This window comes from Paramormyrops kingsleyae, chromosome 10 (assembly GCF_048594095.1).
Source record: "Paramormyrops kingsleyae isolate MSU_618 chromosome 10, PKINGS_0.4, whole genome shotgun sequence".
Classification (NCBI taxonomy): Eukaryota; Metazoa; Chordata; class Actinopteri; order Osteoglossiformes; family Mormyridae; genus Paramormyrops; species Paramormyrops kingsleyae.
Genome location: NC_132806.1, coordinates 31,220,133 through 31,240,042, shown reverse-complemented (window position 1 = coordinate 31,240,042; position 19,910 = coordinate 31,220,133).

Below are 19,910 nucleotides of genomic sequence, written 5' to 3'. Positions count from 1 at the left end.
CACCATACCAGAGGCAATTTTTCCTGATGACATAGCTCCTAGGATCATAGAGGCGCACAAACCCCTCCACCACGATAAGGTGGCAATTGGTGGAAGGGAAAGAAGGAACATTACAGCATTATTAAGAATTTGGCATGGCATAATTAATTGCAAATAAGTCACCATTGTCGTGAGCAGAAGATTGATGGTTCAGAGGCGAGATGAAGCTCTTTCAAGTTTATTTGTTTGTTCCTTCATTTGTTTATTTTAAGCAGTGCTTTGCCTTTGTTTGTGTCACCATCCGCTATTCTTCCTTACTTAATAGGTAGGCCTACATCATGAAGGGTCTAGCCAAATGAAGTGTGAGTTACACTATTCATCCATATTCATTTATACAGGTTTTAAGTAAACATTTAAAATTATGATTCATATGTAGTTTGTTTTCATGTAGCATAATTGAAACAATTTCAAAACTCTTTTTAAATTTATTTTGTGGCCACTATTTCCACAGTTATTATTTCCATTAAATTAGTCTGTTAATATCAAGGATACCAAAACTATTCATAGATGCCATTCAGTGGCATCAAAAGGGTCTGCACATTTGATCAGCAATAAATACTGAATGCATAATGAAATGGTTGTTGGAAGCTGTTGCTGCAGTTGCCTATAAAGTATTTCATATTTTCTTTTTAAAATGCAGCTGAGCCATGTTAAGATAAGTGTTAATTATAGAGCATTTGCTACACTGCAGTGGAAATATGTGATAATCTCAACATCTACTGGGAAGTAAGGTCTGTATCACATATTGTTTTTTCTATAGCTGCATGATTGCATAGATTACATTGTTTCTTTTCTCACTTACAGAGCCTCACTTCACCGCAGCTCGTGTTTAGACCGAGGTCGTTGAGACCAAAGGTGCAGTGGTTATTTCATTTCAATAAACCGCTTTGTCCACAATGCGCATGTAATTGCAATTTATCCTCCAGAGCCTTTGGTGATGCTTTTGATGCTGTCTAGTTTTTTGACTTTCTTCCAGTGTTCTATAGCAGTGCTTTGTGGTGAATGAAGTACACTTATCCTCTCTATTTAAAGGCTTAATTACTGTTTTATACTCCTCGGCAAGATCTCATGTCACTTCCTTCCATCCCATTTTGACACGGGTTTGCTTTTTGTATGGTACAAATTGCTTGCAATGACTGTATTAATTACTAAGAGGTTTTAATTATGATTTAAGGCTGCTGTAAATAATTGTTACGAAGACAAGCAGACAAACCTCAATTGTTCTTCAGAGAGGTGTTTAGCTTTTGGTGCACAGTGAAAAGTAAATAATTTCTTTTCCATTTTAATATTTTTCTGCAGTTGTTCTGACGATTATTAGTGAAATAATTGCGATTATGTGGTGCATGCACGATAATCACCAGGGCTTCAGGAGACTTGCATAAAGATTGATCTGCCAACTCAGTAATACATGCACATTTACTTACACCCACCTTTTGATAAGCAGATTAGTAGTATGCCTAAAATATTAATGAGATGTGCATTGTGATGCCCAAAAGATAATAATCTATATAAATTTGGGGAAATCCTTATAATTATGATTAAATTCACCACACATGACTGTTTTGGTATATCATGGACAAGACATTGATGTGGCAGTATTTTTTGCAGTTTAAAGTCCAGCACATTTATTAAACATAAGAATGAGCTGAATTTATACAGATTACTAACTTTTGGGGTCATTTTTGCTCAAGAAGAGTGGGCCAAATTACCAGGTGAGAAGTATAGAAGTCTCATTCAGAGTGACAGAAAATGCACGATTGAACTCATTGCAACTAAGGTTGTGCTACAAAATGTTGCGTTCGGGGTCCCAAGAATTTTCTCCGTGCCATTTTCATTTGTTTTATTTTTTATGATGACTTATAAGTCAGTAGTGTCTACTCTGTTGAATGTGGAATAAAGAATTATACTGGTTACTATTGCCAGATTCGAGTTATTTCACAGAATATGATTCTTTTTTAAATAGAGGAAGGATGCCAATATGTTTGGTCTGTATTGCTGCGTTGTGAAAAGAAAATGGAAAACAGTATATTATGCTATACAGAAATAGTCATTATACATAAATAATTTCTCTCTATCTATCCCTGTTCCAGTCACCTATCTACTACAGGATCACACTGTATGCACTGCCTGCCAGTGGACTGTGGGAGGAAGGTAGAGAAGAATGTGCAAGCTCCACACGTATAGAGCAGAGGTAGGATTCCAACTCCAAACCACAGTGCTGTGAGGCAGCAGTACTGTCGAAGGAGCCCCCGCATAAATAAGAATATTAATTGTAATCCAATTGAAAACATGAAAGGTTCCATGGATGATGTATATTATATAAAACATTTCTCAAAACTGATAGATATTAAATAATAGTCAATTTTATTGTAATATGATGCCATATATTCATACATGATTTCCTTAAGTGCGTGACAAAGGCACAGTCTACTGTGTACAGTGATAAGTACTAACAAAGCCACATATGTTAGGAATCATCACATTCGCTATAAGTCAGTAATCAAAATTGTTTTACTTACTTTCTAATAAGAAATGAAGAAATCTACATCCTTCCATAGATTTTCCAACCTGACAGTCCTGAGCATGCCATGGATGAAAAAAGCCACATATTAACAATAAACTAATTGAAATATTAAAACATTTTATTATAGCAAGTTTGATCATTGAATTTCATGTGGAATTCTCCGCATAGCTGTCTTGGCTAACACCCTCACATAGACTCAAAGCTGAGTCATTTTGACTCATGTTATGCAAGGGAAGAAATTTCCAAATGGTTAAAAACACGTGGAATAATCATCTAGATATTAAATAATGAAAGAAATGATTATATAAACATGCATATATATTCCTATATATAGGGAATGTGAATAACTAAACATTTACTATTCCTTATAGCACACTTTATGATCGTGAAGTTTTCACTAAACTAAAAGCACTGCATATCTATCAATAACAAAGAAAGCATCGTTATATGTTATGCATACAGCGTCATTCTGTACGACGCCGAGTGAATTTTTTCCCAGCAAAGTCTTTTTATCCATCATCATTGAGGCTTAATATTTCTAACATATTCTTCTCAAGGAGTCAAATATATTCTCAAAGTTGTTATGGCAACGCAGAGGTGAAAAAGGGGGCCTAAAGGTTTGCTGTTATTTTTTTTCCCAGAATGCCATGTACTTATCCATATGTTTCAGCAACGCCTGCACAACAGAGGCAGAACCTTTCTGCTTGTGAAACCAGTGGCAAACCATCGTATGAACACATTTCCCAGCTTAATGACAGATATTCCCTATGCTGTTTCTCACTCTGATTTTAGTAAACACCTGGTTCATAAGGAGAACTGTACAGCATTCTCTCTTTTGCAGAGACATATGACTTTAATTCCTGGTTATTAACTTAATCAGTTTATGTATCTGTAACAATGGAAATCCACCAGGAAGTCCTGTGGATCTAGGGAGGGATTGTGGATCATGTTATTATTATTATCATTAGACAGCCGACCTGCTTACTAGCAAAATGCTTAATAGCAATGATAATAATAATAAGCATTATTATTATTTTAATTTTATTATTATTGTTGTTGCTATTAATATTATCATTATTCATCTATTCATTCATTCATCTATTTATTTATTGTTTATTTTTGCATGAAGAGAGACAATAATAAATGCTTTAAAGTAACAGGAAAAGTCAGTTTTGATAAAGGGGGGATGTGTCACTCCTGGCTTTTAATGTGACATTGTGCACTGGCTTGCAGTTTTTCGCTCTCCAGCCTTTATTAAATTGAGATGAGTGTTTAATCTAACCTGCAGCTCAGTGCCAACAGCATCCCCACATCCTGTGGCGGGAACGAAGTCGTCCATATGGTTACTCACTAGATTTGTCGGCCAAAGCCCAGTTGCTTATGCATTCGCTGTATTTCATATTTCGTATAATGTTACGATGGAAAGTTTGGGAAGATGAGTAGGAAAATTTATAGCGAATGCATAAGCAACTTAATGTCTTTTCATGTGATTAATAATTTCCAAGTGAACCAATAACAGAACAGAGTTTAATACATCCCTGTGGCATCTAATCACATACACGGCTATAACAAGAATTTATTTCACTCAAGCTGGTCTGATTCTCGTATAACGTTGAATAACAGTATTTTTTTTTTTTTTACAATTACTTGTTCACCAACACAAAATAAATAATGCAGTAGAAGTACCTTGATAAGACTGTATCAGAGCTTTCAAAATCTTGTCAACATATTAAAATGCCAACTCATAATAGTTTATGAACATATGGGCCTGATTATTAACCTGGCTAAAATTTTCGAATTGAAAGTGGGAAAAGTCATATGTTAAGAGACCACGCTATAATCTGCATTGTTAAATCCAGGTTTAATCCTGTTTCTGCTGGCAGGAGGCTACACTGAGCATCAGGCTGCTTCTAGGCGCAAAATTACTAAGACAGCAGCAGACAAGACCAAGGTGAAGCAGGAGACACTGGGAATGAACAAAAACCAGCCAGGTAGAGGGCAGAAGTGACTTTCCAATGCCAGAGATGACCGTCAACTTATCCAACCATGCCTCATGAATCGGAGGATAATATCATGTGACCTTCAAAAAGAATGGGAAATATTAAATGGTGTGAAATGCACTGATACGACAGGTTCATGCTGCTAGAAGTAGGACTGAAGTCCCATAAATCAAGACAGAAGCTCTTAATCAATGACAAACAGAGAAGAGCCAGATAGGAGTTTACAAAAAAATGTGTATTTTACACAGAAGCATACCCATAAATTGAGAAACGAGTGAAACTAAAAAATTTGCTGTGATTTCTTAATTTTTTTCCACAGCTGTATATCTAGTTTCTTTTGTTTTCAAAGAGACATTATATTTTTTCTTCTCTTACTAATACAATTTAAAAAGTGTTTTCTTGATTTCCCTCACATTTGTAGTTTTCTTGGACTGGATTGAAGGTGCTCTCAACTTTTTATAACTTTTATCTCTTTTATTAAACATTTATTCTACAAAGAAGTACACTTGCCATAAAAAAAATCTGTGAGATGAATGTTCACTCACAGAGAAGCCAAGTTTGATCTTGGAGGAATATATTTTTATTATTATAAAAGGAGATCTGAACCTTCAATGAGACTCTTTTGGCAGTCCACAAAGGAGAAAGTGTGGCAGGTTCATAGACTTCATAGTTTCTTTTTACAGTACATGTTGTTGGCCATTGCAGTCATGTGCTTTTAGTACTTATTACCACCACACACATACAAAGCATTAGCCAGAAAACAATCATGTTGGCTCATACAATCTTCACGTCTTTCCCTTGTTTAACAATCAATACCCTCAATCTGTGTAAAGTGTCGTACAATTGGGATTTGAAAATTACTAAATTGATTTTTATTCTGAAATCCACAACCTTCTTACAGCTTCTTCTCCAGACAAGAAAAGACAAATGGAAACCATCGAGCATTGATCACCACAGACATCATTAGTCTGCTGGATCAGTTGTCCTGAACACAGCCCAGATGTTTGCACAGATGCTGCCATTTGTCCACCTCTCATAGTGGGTGTTGGCATTTTATTGTATTTATATACTACAACTACAAATCACTGATGCTGCTAGTCTCTAGGGCCACATTAGGAGTTTATTCCTGTTTATTATACACTTCATGGTTTCTGGGGTTCAAGAGCTGTGGTAATTTCTCCTATGCCCTGCAATCCTGCTGCCTAAGACAAAAAAAAGTATATTACCATCTCTGCATATGCCTGGAATTAAATGTCCTGTATTTACTACATTATGCTCTATCATTGCATTACCATATAATCAATGTAATCTAAGTCAGTAGAATATTTTGCACTGATTTTCATTTAGCATTGCCTAAAAGCTTCAGCTGATTGGATTATTACTCTACATATTTAAGTTATTAAAGTAAAATATATGGGTTTGGTATTTTAAATGAATTCTCTATTTTACTGAATTATTCTATTGGCACATTTATTGACTCAGTCACTTAAATATACACTTCAGTCCTGCTTCTAGGAGCCTAATACGAAATGTCCTAGCAGTGCACGTCACACCTGCACTTAATGTCTCCCATTCCTTTTGAAGGTCACTTCATGTCATCCTACGTTCATGACAAACTGTCAGATAACTTAACAGTCGTCTCTGGTTTGGGATTCTGGTCGTTCCCAATGTCTCCTGCTGACTTTATCCACTTACGTAACAAATGGCTCCGTCTGTTGATTTATTGTTAATGTCATTAAAAATGTTTTTGTTTAGTTTTTCCAAAGGAAGCAGGCTAGGGCCCCTATTTCAATAAAAAAATATCCACCAATCCATTTTCAAGCCTCTTATCGAGTGCAGGGCTGCTGTGAGCCAGGAAACATAAAACACAAGGCAGAGGAACACACAACACATACACAAGCAAACACTATGGGTAGTTTAGAAACACCAGCCCATCTATCTCAATGTTTTTTGACTGCAGAGGGGCATGGAACCTATTGAAGGCAGCACACGGCACAGTAGAGTAATCATACCCTTTGGGAAATTTAAAGACATGGGTATACAGGCCCCAGGCAAACGGAGATGTGGTGGATCTGAATCGCCAAGCCTGCGGATGTGAACTGCTGCACTGCCCTCTGCATAGACTAAAAATAAAAATACATGGAATTTTCACATAGTGATTTGTTGTCAAATAAAATAAAGTTGGTTGTTTTCTCTGAAGAGGCAGTATGTCCCTGTGTTTGTATCCACTGCCCATGTAATATTTTTTTCACTGGGAATTTGATTAATTAATATTCATAATTAATATACATTTGCTCATTGTTACTTGAATTTCTGGGATTTCAGGTAACAAACTGGTAGGTCATCGTGGTCAGTAATTCCCCCATGGACCAAAACAGGGGTTAGGCAATGTTGGAGGAGACAGTAATTCTGTTTATATAACTGATTTGTAAGTCTTTGAATAAAGGTTAAAAAGTGTGCTGTCACAACTTAGATAAGAAACTACAATTTAGGAAAATGATTCTTCCCAGAATAAACAGAGATGCCAAATGAGAGGGAGAGAGAGATTAAGAAAATCAGGGACACAAAACACAAGATGGACTGATGATATCACTGAGTGGAAATGGCAGACAGCCAGACAGCTACACATACGGTAATATGGTAAAGCCCGGAAGGATATAGGACAAGGAGGCCAGGAAAAGCTCACTGGGGAGAAAGATACAAGAGCTCTAAGAGTGGAAAGGTCAGTTGGTTTGAATTAAAAATCATCGTATTAATGATATAAATCTTGTGCTTCATGCCTCACAAAGACGACACTCTCTCCCAAGCTGACTGACAAATGAAAAATCTATATATTACACACAGATATTATTCTCAATCCAGTTCTTTTATTATATTGAACTGGTACATAACACCTCTGTTCAAACAGCTAATTATTTGTACTGAATACATTATACATTATGGGAAGCATTTTTTTGATAAATTGTACCACAAATCTCTGTAATTTATGGGAAAAATTCCCAGACAGTTATATATTTACTAAATGCCTGAAGTGTACATAATATAATTTTTTTTTTTAAATAACTGTTTACAGGCCATCATAAAATATATCATAACGCGTAACACACGGACCAGGGAAGCAGGCAAAGGGAAGCAGGCAAAGGGAGGCAGGCAAAGGGAGGCAGGAACGGGGTTAAATAAAAGGATTTAATTGGAGGACGAAGGGGCATAACAGGGAAAACACGGCACTAGACTTCACGACAACGCACGACACTAGAATGACAGAACTAGGGAAACAGACTCCGACGTGGACTTAAATACACTGAACTAATACGGACAATTGGAAACAGCTGTAAAACACTGGGAATCGACATGAGGTTAACAAGGGCGGCGTGGCACAGGAGGAGCGGCACGATCGGGGTGTGACAGAATACATATTTAAGAAAAGTCTCTAAGTCCCTAAAGATACCATCCTGCCATGGGTTGGTGCCCCATCCTGTTCCCCGCCTTGCGCCCACTGCCTCTGGGATAGACTCTGGACCTCCCACAACCCTGAATAATAGGACAAGTGGTTTTAGAAAATGGATGGATGGATGGATGGATATACTACTTATTTTTCTTACATATGCTATTATTTGGTTTCAAATATAATATCATTCTGCGAAAGCATGACCACATCACCCCCATCCTGAAAACCCTTCACTGGCTCCCTGTCCCACTCAGGATAGAGTACAAGGTCTCTCTCCTCACCCATCAGTGCATCTATGGTCATGCCCCCCTTTACATACAAGAGCTCCTCACCCCCCATACCTCCTCACACACCCTCCACTCTGTACACACTCACACCCTCCAAGTCCCCAGAACCAAGCTCCGCAGCATGGGTGATAGGCTTTATTATTCAAATAATGATGTACAAGGAACAAAATGATAGTGAATGTCACAGAGAATGTCACAGAGAATGTCACAGAGAATGTCACAGAGAATGGTAGGATATGTGTATGAGAATAGTTGTTTGTGTGAGAGAGTTTGATTGAAACAGAAGGGAATTTGATTGAAATGGAAATGATACTAAATTCTCAGTTCTTGATTGGTTATCTTCGATGAGGCCTATATTCCCATCCATCCATCCATCCATTAACTTCCGCTTATCCGAGGTCGGGTCGCGGGGGCAGTAGCCTCAGCAGGGAAACCCAGACTTCCCTCTCCCCAGCCACTTCCTCCAGCTCCTCTGGGGGAATCCCGAGGCGTTCCCAGGCCAGCCGAGAGACATAGTCCCTCCAGCGTGTCCTGGGTCTTCCCCAGGGCCTCCTCCCAGTGGGACATGCCCGGAACACCTCACCAGGGAGGCGTCCAGGAGGCACCCTAAGCAGATGCCCGAGCCACCTCATCTGGCTCCTCTCAATGCGGAGGAGCAGCGACTCTACTCTGAGTCTCTCCCGAATGACTGAGCTCCTCACCCTATCTCTAAGGGAGAGCCCAGCCACCCTGCGGAGAAAACTCATTTCGGCCGCTTGCACTCGCGATCTCGTTCTTTCGGTCACTACCCAAAGCTCGTGACCATAGGTGAGGGTAGGAACGTAGATCGACTGGTAAATCGAGAGCTTTGCCTTTTGGCTCAGCTCCTTCTTCACCACGACAGACCGATGCAGCGCCCGCATCACTGCTGACGCCGCACCGATCCGCCTGTCGATCTCCCGCTCCATCCTTCCCTCACTCGTGAACAAGACCCCGAGATACTTAAACTCCTCCACTTGGGGAAGGACCTCCTCCCTGACCCGGAGAGAGCACTCCACCCTTTTCCGGCTGAGGACCATGGTCTCGGATTTGGAGGTGCTGATTTTCATTCCAGCCGCTTCACACTCGGCTGCGAACTGCTCCAGTGAGAGCCGAAGGTCGCGGTCTGATGAAGCCAACAGAACCACATCATCTGCAAAAAGCAGAGACCCAATCCTGAGGTCACCAAACCGGACACTCTCAACGCCCCGGCTGCGCCTAGAAATTCTGTCCATAAAAGTTATGAACAGAATCGGTGATAAAGGGCAGCCCTGGCGGAGTCCAACCCTCACCGGGAACGAGTCCGACTTACTGCCGGCAATGCGGACCAAGCTCTGACACCGGTTGTACAGGGACTGAACAGCCCTTATAAGGCAGCCCGGCACCCCATACTCCCGGAGAACTCCCCACAGGACTCCCCGAGGGACGCGGTCGAATGCCTTCTCCAAGTCCACAAAGCACATGTAGACTGGTTGGGCAAACTCCCACGCACCCTCAAGGACTCTGCGGGAATCCGAGGTTCGACTATCCGACGGACCCTCCTCTCCAGCACCCCCGAATAGACCTTACCAGGGAGGCTGAGGAGTGTGATCCCCCTATAGTTGGAACACACCCTCCGGTCCCCTTTCTTGAAGAGGGGGACCACCACCCCGGTCTGCCAATCCAGAGGCACCGCCCCCGATGTCCACGCGATGCCGCAGATGCGTGTCAACCAAGACAGCCCCGCAACATCCACAGCCTTGAGGAACTCCGGGCGGATCTCATCCACCCCCGGGGCCCGGCCACCGAGGAGCTTTTTAACCACCTCAGCGACCTCTGCCCCAGAGATAGGCGAGTCCACCCCCAAGTCCCCAGACTCTGCTTCCTCATTGGAAGGCGTGTCGGTGGGATTGAGGAGGTCTTCGAAGTATTCCTTCCACTGACCCACAACATCCCGAGCTGAGGTCAGCAGTGCACCATCCCCACCATAAATAGTGTTGATGCTGCACCGCTTTCCCGCCCTGAGACGCCGGATGGTGGACCAGAATCTCCTCGAAGCCGTACGGAAGTCGTTCTCCATGGCCTCGCCAAACTCCTCCCATACCCGAGTTTTTGCCTCAGCAACCGCCGAAGCCGCGTTCCGCTTGGCCCGCCGGTACTCATCAGCTGCTTCCAGAGTCCCACAGGCCAAAAAGGCCCGATAGGACTCCTTCTTCAGCTTGACGGCATCCCTCACCGCCGGTGTCCACCAGCGGGTTCGGGGATTGCCGCCGCGACAAGCACCGACCACCTTACGGCCACAGCTCCGGTCAGCCGCCTCGACAATGGAGGCGCGGAACATGACCCATTCGGACTCAATGTCCCCCGCCTCCCCCGGGACATGGGCGAAGTTCTGCCGGAGGTAGGAGTTGAAACTCCCCCTGACAGGGGATTCCGCCAGACGTTCCCAGCAGACCTGCACTATATGCTTGGGTCTGCCAGGTCTGACCGGCTATATTGTATATTCCTATATTCCCAATCATGACAAATTGGTGGAGCAGGAGCTACTCACCAAAGCCATTGGTACAGTGGTTGATAAGCTATTCTTGATCATTTTAATAAAGCATTTTGAATGTAATGGTTAATGACTTTGGGTTCCCCCAACTGAGCAAATCAAACCCGCGTATATCCCCAGAATTGACCCCTCCCCCCCTCCCTCTCCGTACACATACACACACTAACTTTTATATACTTTTAGTATAAACCCCTCACATACACATACATTTGACCAATTTCAGCGTCCCCAACAGTAGCTGCTTATCTGCCGTGTCCCAGTCTCTTGTAAGCCACCTCGTATTGTCTCTGGTCTGTCTGCTTGTCTTTTTGCTCTGTCCTCACTGTCAGATCTTGTCCCACTATCTTGCCTCGTGTATGTTTGTTATTTGTTTTATGCTGTATTTCAGTTTTTGTATGTTATATATGAGCCCCCCCCCCATCTACGTCTGATATAAATGTGAATGGAAATATTTTTTTTTGAGAATATGTATATAAGTTGTAATTAAACATAATGTTGTCCTCCGAAGAGGGCGGTGGTGGTGGGAAAAAAAAAAAAACAAATCAAATTTTTCCTCATATGTATTTTTTTTCTAGATATGTCTGATTTTATGTTATCCTTTAAAGCTTTTACTGCTAGATTTAATTTATTTTTGTTCACTGCTGATTTATAATGCCCTTGGATTACAATTCATTAAAATTCAGATTTAATTAATATGGTTTATTTTTGTTCAATAGAAATTAATTTATTTTCAAATGGATTAATTTGTGACTTTTCCTGTTACAGAAATCATGGAAAAAGGAGTCAAGGATGTTCTGTTCTCCAGCAGTTTTTGTCGTATTTCAATTTTGTCAGCATAATAAAGTGGATTGTTTCAACAATGCATCGGGTCTCGGTCATGGGACGCCAGAAGTGCATCATCTGCAGAGAGCACAGATGACATTTCTGACCCCCAAACCAAATCTCTAAAACCATAATTCCAAAAATGAACAATAAATATCAGAGTTTCCCAGTCATTCTTGAAGTACAAATAGCGCTGCACCTTGCCCAGTATTCTGGCCAAAAAAGCACCCCCAGTCTGGCGGCCGAGGTAAATCCCTGCGACCCTCTTCCAGGCAGAGTACAATGGTTTTAATTGGGACATTTCTGTGGGGGTCTTTGTTGGATCATAGTTTGTCTGGCCCCTTTCTGGCTGTATCAGACAGCACAGCTTTGTGGATTGCGAACCCCACCAACACACATACGTCACAATCCTCTGAGGGGATTTAGGTTATGTACCCTTCTGGGAGGGCTTTCCATTAGATGCTGGGACCTTGCCGGTGGGATCTGCTGCCAGTCAGGCTGGGTATTGATATTAGGGTTATCAGGTCCATTTCTGTGAGCTTGTGTGGCAACAACCTTGCAAATGAACTCGCTTCCAGATTTTTTGGCCTTCACAGTCAGGTCAGTTGCAGTTGTCCAGCACAGCCCTATCATGGCAGAAATGTGGTTGTGACAATCGCAGACACGAAACCATGACCAAAAGGTTACAATTAGTAACAGCAGTTTAATTAGTAACAATAGGGAAAATCTTCTACCACCTCACCCCATGGAAAACCACCAAAACATCAAGTCCATTACGTTCCATTGACGGAAAAAATAATTGGTTGACAAACTTCCAAGAAATTGGCCCAAAAAGAAAGATCGGTCTCACACAAGCCTTTCACTGGGGATGGTCTACCTTCTGGTGATAAAAGGATTGAAATTTCATCACTCTTAGACCCCACGGTGAATGCATTAACAGCGACAAGCAAGACAGACAAGCAATGGACCTTGACTTAGTGTTGCTGATGGTTTTTGGTCCTCGATTTAAAATAGTTGGGGACCCCTGTTCTAGTGCCCACATAATTTTGGCCATATAGTGCACATGAAATTGAAAAAACTCTCTGCAACTATTTGTACAAATTTATGATGAACTAAGTAGAACCTGCTATGTGACCTGTTATTTCTGCACAAGCTGCTGCATTAATGGGAGTTTGCTGCAAGCACCATAACCCAACAATGTGTGACTAATGCATGATGAAAATATGTTGACAAATTTCACAGAACTCCCGTTCCCATGCTCTTCTATTGTCTTTACTTTCCGACTGAATGCCCAGACATTAACTTCGACCTGTGGAGTCCATGGAAATTGTGGGAGGATCCTCCACAATGCTGGAGGCTTTGCAAGTGCATCAATTGAGGAAAATGTCTTTAAAGAAGGGGAGAGAGATCCCAATGATTTTTTTCCCCCCACTATATCCACTATGTGCAGCATAGACTTGTGGTCTGAGACTTTGTAGTTCCCAAACCAGAATGGGATACAAAAAATCAAAAGAGAAATATGTGGTGAAGATGGGTAGTGGAAGACTTGCACTCCTCAGACAGAGGAAGTGGAGAAGCTGAAGCTGTTTCTTGGCTACACTTGCACCAGTCTGTGAGCCGCTCGATCTCAGGCCTGTATGCTGACTATTCACTGCTGCCGTAGAGACCCGTTAATGGCGTGTCATCAGCAAACTTGATGATGCTGTTCGAGCTGAACATTGCAGCTGTAATTTGTATTTTCAAATAGTAGGGCTGAGCATATTGCACTAGAGGGCACCAGTGCGGAGCGTGTTGGTGACAGAGTTCTTGTTCTGACATAGCGATCCTTTCTGTCCAGATGGAGTAGGGTTAGGTGAAGAGCCACAGGTAAAGACCCTCCATATCAACTGCAGACACAGTATCGTTTCCTTATGCAAGCATGTCATTTAGTGCATCACACCATGTATAGAAGTCACTCAGTTCATGCGGGGAAGGATGCCTTGTTGTCACAGTTGTGGAGTGTGGTTTGGAGGTCTGTGAAGGCCTGGATGTCCCAGTCACAAGACCCACGACTCTCTGTTAACTTGACAACAGGTATGAATTGTTTACCCATATTGCTGCCCTGGTGGAATGGGAAATGGCTAATTGTCTCCTGATCTAAAAATAGCATTGCAGTTTTTCACCAGCGCTTGTATCTTGGCCAGCATCTAAGGTTTCTGGTTGGCTTCAGTTGTCATGGTCCAAAATAAGAGCCATCATCTATGCGCTTCTTGGAATGGTGAGGCTCATTTGTACTGTGGGATGTATTTTGGCATTAGCAGTACAGAAATGTGCATTGCTGTTGAATTTCTTTGGAACCAATTCTGCCCGACATTATTACATCCAATCAAAAATAATCACGTTCTCACATCATAACCTAATCATAATTTTAGACATTGCAATTTCTTCATATTAGAGATTTTCACACCTTGCTTTAAATCTAAATATAAGATTTTAATACTGATTGTAGTATAGCACTCACAAAATGTGAATCATATATACAGTAGATCAGCTACACCAATTTTACACCTGCTTTAAAGCTAGCACAATACCAGGGAGTTATGACGTAACGATAAAACAGATACACGTCTGTAGAAGCATTATTATTTTTAATTAATCGATACACAGAGGAAAACAAAGCCAAATAATTTTTGCTTACTTGGCCTAACTTTATCGTGCCACAAATAGCAGAAATGTAGTGAATAGATTTCACAGTACTGCAGGAAAAAAATATGATGAGCAGTTGCTGGAACAAAATCAATAATTCTGCTGTGTTTATCTCTTGAAGTTCATAAGAAAGTCATCTGCTGAGGGAAAAAAGATTAGGCTTCAGATATTCTTATAGCTGGCATAATGCTGAAGTCCTGTAATATAAGAGGCACTTACAAAGTTACTTGAAGAGACTAGCAGAAGGACTGGCTCACTTATTTGAAATTGCCTTGTGCCAATATAATAGTTTTATGCACTCTGAATACAAATGCCCAGCTTATCTGACTCTGTCATGATTACTCACAGCTGTAGCAGACAACACAGTATCAATCCATGGATGCTAGGAACATTTGGTCTTTCCTCCAGTGGAAAAACTGATGTCATATCTGAGATAATGCATCCATGTATTTTGGGTAAGGCGATATTAAACTGCGTGATCAATAGATCTGCAGGAAAATCCTTTTGCAAAAACATTTTTAAAAGTGTGCTATGAAGTATACGAAATCAAAATTGTGTCAATCGGCATTTAACTCAGTTCTGAGTCATCTCTGAGTACCTAAAGATGGTTTACTTAATTGAGTGTAAATGGTACATTCAGAATGAAGAATGATAGAATAAGTCCTATAACAGGTGATTCTTACGTTTATTGGTGGGATTATTATTTAATATTTGCCAAGCAAAATATAAAAAGAAAAATATGCCTTTCAAAATCGTTCTTATTTGATCAAGCTTCTGGGGGTTTTGATCTCAGTTGACGTTTTTTGTATTTGTAAACATTGAAAGAGGGATGAATCACAGTTGAAGTTGAAAGTAAGATTATACATTTAGCATTAAACAACAGTGGTTATTTAATATCTTTTTTTTTTCATACTGCCTACTACTTTACCACATAGAACACACCTTTATTCATTGTAGTGATAAATTTTTCATCATTTTGTTAATTTTCTTTTTTACAGAACTCATTGGAACAGTATTGTACATGGCAGGCAATTACAATGGAATGGTTCGACAGTGCAGAACCTAATGCACCTGTAGCACATGTGACATTTCTTGATCCATAATATTCTGTAGCAATCCTGGTAGCTTCACTAAAGGCTCCTATCCTATTAGTAATGCAGCTGGAGTCATTGCCTTTGGCAGCAGAGACTGGGGTTCAAGTCTTCCCTGCAGGGGTGCCACTGGCAGAGTTACTGCAATATATTTTAGTTACTGCTGTAGACAGTGTAACATTTCGGACCACTGAAGAACAAGATATATACATACAGACACAGACACACACACACACCTCATTTTCACTTTCAGTTTTATTTAATTTATCTGTCTGTTTAGAAATATTAATATATGAATACCGAGATACATGAAATACTGATAACTGAAGTCTGAAAGGACCATAGTCACAGTCTCAAATATTAATTGCTTGGAGGTCTTCTGAGACAGTTGAAAGCTTTCAACAGGCCAGAAGAGCTGACATGCATGGGTGGAGTTTGGAGAGGCCATGGGGAGAGACTATTGGGTGGTCAGAAAGCGTTCTAGAACACCTCTTGCCAGCTCCGGAGGGTTAAGACTCGGTGAGAAAGTGCTGGTCAACTCTGGGGATATTGTTGAGTGGTAGAAGTAACACTCTGAGAAACTCCTTAACCCAGGAGGCAGTGCTAGAAGCTTCTAGTGGATCAGACATCATCACTGCAGTTCATTATGGTGGTCAGAGGTCTCTGTGCTGGGAAAATTCGCAGAAGTAGATCAAAACTGTGCAGATATGTTTAAAGTAATACTGTCAGGATGATGCGGTTGAAATGCCTCTTCAATGTTGCATGGAAGGCGGGTAAAGTGTCTCTGGACTGCCAGGGGTGTGATCAGCTACAGGAGGATCAGACGTCCCAGCTTCCCTGGGAAAGCCTATTCCTGGCCATTGGAGAGGACGCTATGCCCGATGGTCGAACCTAGGATTCAGGCAGAACAATGTACATTCTGGTTGGGACTTGGAACAGTGGACCAACTCCTCTCATTTTTCCAGTGCTGTGAGGGTTTCTGGGAATATGCTAAAAAAGTCTACATGAATTTTGTGGATTTGGAGAAGGTTTCTGCTATTTAGCCCCTCTAAAAATACAGTTAAAATGGTGCCCTGATCCTTGACACAAAGCAAGGTTCATCAAAAGTGTGTGTTGTCTCTATTCTTCTTTGTGATTTTCTTGGACAGAATACGAAGCCTAGGTATCCCCTAGAATGAGGTTTGCCTTGATCAGACATCCGGATTGACCTGCGCACTACGCTGCCTCTGCAACTCTCCGCAGGAAGAGAGGCAGGAAAAAGATGACGGTGCCGTATGCATATTACTACAGCCAGAGGTGTAGCTAGAAATTCTGGGCCCCTGACAAAATGTCACCTTGCACCCCCAGCTAGGGTTGCCACTCTCAATCTGAAAAAACCCAAATGGGAGACTGAATTTGTCGAGCTGCGGGAGAGTCCCTGCAGTAGAATGTGCCGAGTGGGGAGCGTCCCCCCATGGTAACTTTCAGAGCACATAAATGAAAAGATTTCATGCAGGGGTATCTATAAAGTGCTGCCCCGCCGAATGTTCCGGGGCATCCGTGCATATACAGTAGCCCCCCAACCTCCCCCCCATATTCCAAGATCTCCTGCAGATAGCCGAAACTGCGCATAATAGCAAGCCATCAGCGGACCCCATATATAACGTGATTTTTACATATTTACATATGGTAAAGTGTAATTAATAAATTCCGCACTATAGGAAAATAGCAAAATTTAATTACATTATTAATGTAGTGCATTGTACGTTAATACAGTACTATACAACTCTCCCTCTCTTGAATGGAAGGGATTCTGTCATTTTAGCCTAATTCTGAAGAGCAATGAAAAAATATTTGTGTATCCAGGGATGATGGAGCAAGAAAGCTGATGCTTTCTACCCCTCAAAGGACGAAGAAACAATGAGAAAACATACTGTTACGTATTTCACTTTTCTTTCAGATCGTGATAAACCGTGGACAACTTAAACTGAGAATACTTGGGGACTAGCGCCTTAACTTTTATGCGTCTCCAAAACTGGAGCGGTAAAGAAGTAGCGACTAAGAAGCAAATAGTATAATTATTATTACATGCCATTCAGCAATAGGTCTCACACTGTGAGAAATGTGTAATGTTTATTTGACTTATGTTTTCACTCATATTGTTCAAACAAATGCACTGTGGATTTTTAAAACGGAGCTTCTCCAGAACTTCATCCCGTAATTGTTTCTATAATTTCATGGTCGTTCGTGACATTTTGTTTAGATATGTTCTTTAATAAAATCGGGGGCTTTTCCAGAAACAACAGATTTTATTCTGGGTCTCAAGTGACACTTTAATTGCACAGAGTGACTCCATTCAACTAATATTATATGTTAATTATATGCCATATTCTAAAGGAAACTGGTTGAGACGGCACTTGTGTAGGGGTGTCAATATTTATGCACTAAAAAATCATTCTGAATGTAGATTTTTTTTCAACTTTGACATTATGGAGTATTTTGTGACAAAATCTCTAATAAATCCATTTTTTATAAAGACTATTCATTATTTCATTTCTACACTGCTTGTCCCACACTCAAATGAGGGTATCCCAGAATCAATGAGGCAAGACAGGGAAGAACCCAGAATGACGGCTCCAAATCATCTCAGGGCATGCTCACCCTTCGCAAGCAGTTTAGAAATGCAGTTTAAAATCTATCTGTATAATTAGCTAAAAGAGGGCCAACTAATCTACTTCCTGTCAAATGCTCCTATTACAGGTAATAACTTTTGTTAGTGTCAAGAGGCACCCTGTTCTTTGGAGATGACACCCAACCTCAACAAGTACTTCTTGCAGCACAATGCTCCGTAGTTTATCTTTTTCATTTGCCTGTCAGCGCTGAAACGTGAGCCACCTTAAGCCAAACAGCACATTTCAATGACGAATGAAGTCGGAGTGGGAAAAAAAGGTAATCAGTTCCAGGTCTTAGCATTTTATGACCGAAGACAAATGGTAGGATCCTAAAACAGACACCATTGACTTTTGACTGCTTTGTCCTTCTCCATTAGCTCTGTATCCATTACTTAGCTGAAATCAACTAGGCAACATAAACTGACTGACCACTTTAGGTTTGAATGGACTCTTCTGATGTTTCTTTTAAAAGCTCATCACCACAACTGTTGTGATCGATTTCCCCTTATTTATCATAGTATAGTACAAGTAATTTATAGCACTAAATTAAAACACGTTGGTATAATGTTTCATTAGCTAGACGGACTGCGAAAGCTTTGCCTGAGAGCTACTGTAGCGCAAATTGCTGAAAAAGTTAGCGCTGGCTATGAGAGGTGTCAGAGCACACAGTGCATCGCAGCTTGCTGTGTATGGGGCTATGTGGCCACAGATTGGTCAGGGTGCCCATGCTGTCCCCTGTCTTCCAACGAAAGCACCTACCTGTGCAATGGCCATGTGAGTGTGAAAACTGGACCATGGAGCAACCGAAGAAGGTGGTCTCCTCTGATGAGTCACAATCTCTCTCACATCACATAGATGGCAGAGATGGTGTTACGGGTCCCACAAAGCGGTACCGGGGTAACAAATATAATCTGCATTAAGCAGAAAAGAGTTACAGCAACAAGGACACGTGCGTTGTGTTTCGTGATAAATCTTCTCTGAGGGGAAAAAGCGGAAATGCACCTTTCTCCCATCTGCCCAGAGCGACCCCCAGTGGGTACCATGCACCATTTCCATGTTTTTTTTTCCTTTTTTTTGCCATCCTGAGCTATTAAATGAATGGGCATTAATTACACGCCTATAGATAAATATAGAAGTAGGTATTGCCCACCCCCCCCAAAAAAAAAAAATATATATAAATGTTCACCTGTGATCACCTTAATTAATGGTGCATCACAATGGCACCAAAATGTTCAGTGCGAGGAAGGTAAGCCGGTGGAGTGGTCCAAGTACACCCCTTTGTGATAAAGGTATTCCCCGGCATTGGGCCTTTTACAGCAGGATAACATGCCCTGCAACGCTATAAAAATGTTCAGGGATGGTTTGGGGTACAAGAAAAACAGTTCAAGGTCTTGACTTGGCCTCCAAATTCTTAGATCGCAATCCAATGAAGCATCAGTGGGGAGTTTCGGTATAACGAGTCCGATTCATGGAGGCTCCATGCAATTTTTAGGACTGAAATTATCTGCTGCTAACGTCAGAGGTCTTGTGGCGTCTTGGCTTTGGCAGAACAGAGCCGTGTTGGTTGCACAAGGGGGATTCACAGAATATTAAGAAGGTGCATGTAATGTTACAGCTGATCAGTGCCGATTGTGTATTAATTTACTACATCAGACATATATAAATGTTTTCAAAGATGTGAAAAGTAATCCTTAACAATAATGACATTCAAATTCATTTTTGATATTAAATATTTACCTGGGAGTAAATACCTGGGAGGATTTAGAGTCAAGTTACCATCAGCTTGCACAATTTTGTTAGTCCTTCTTCTTG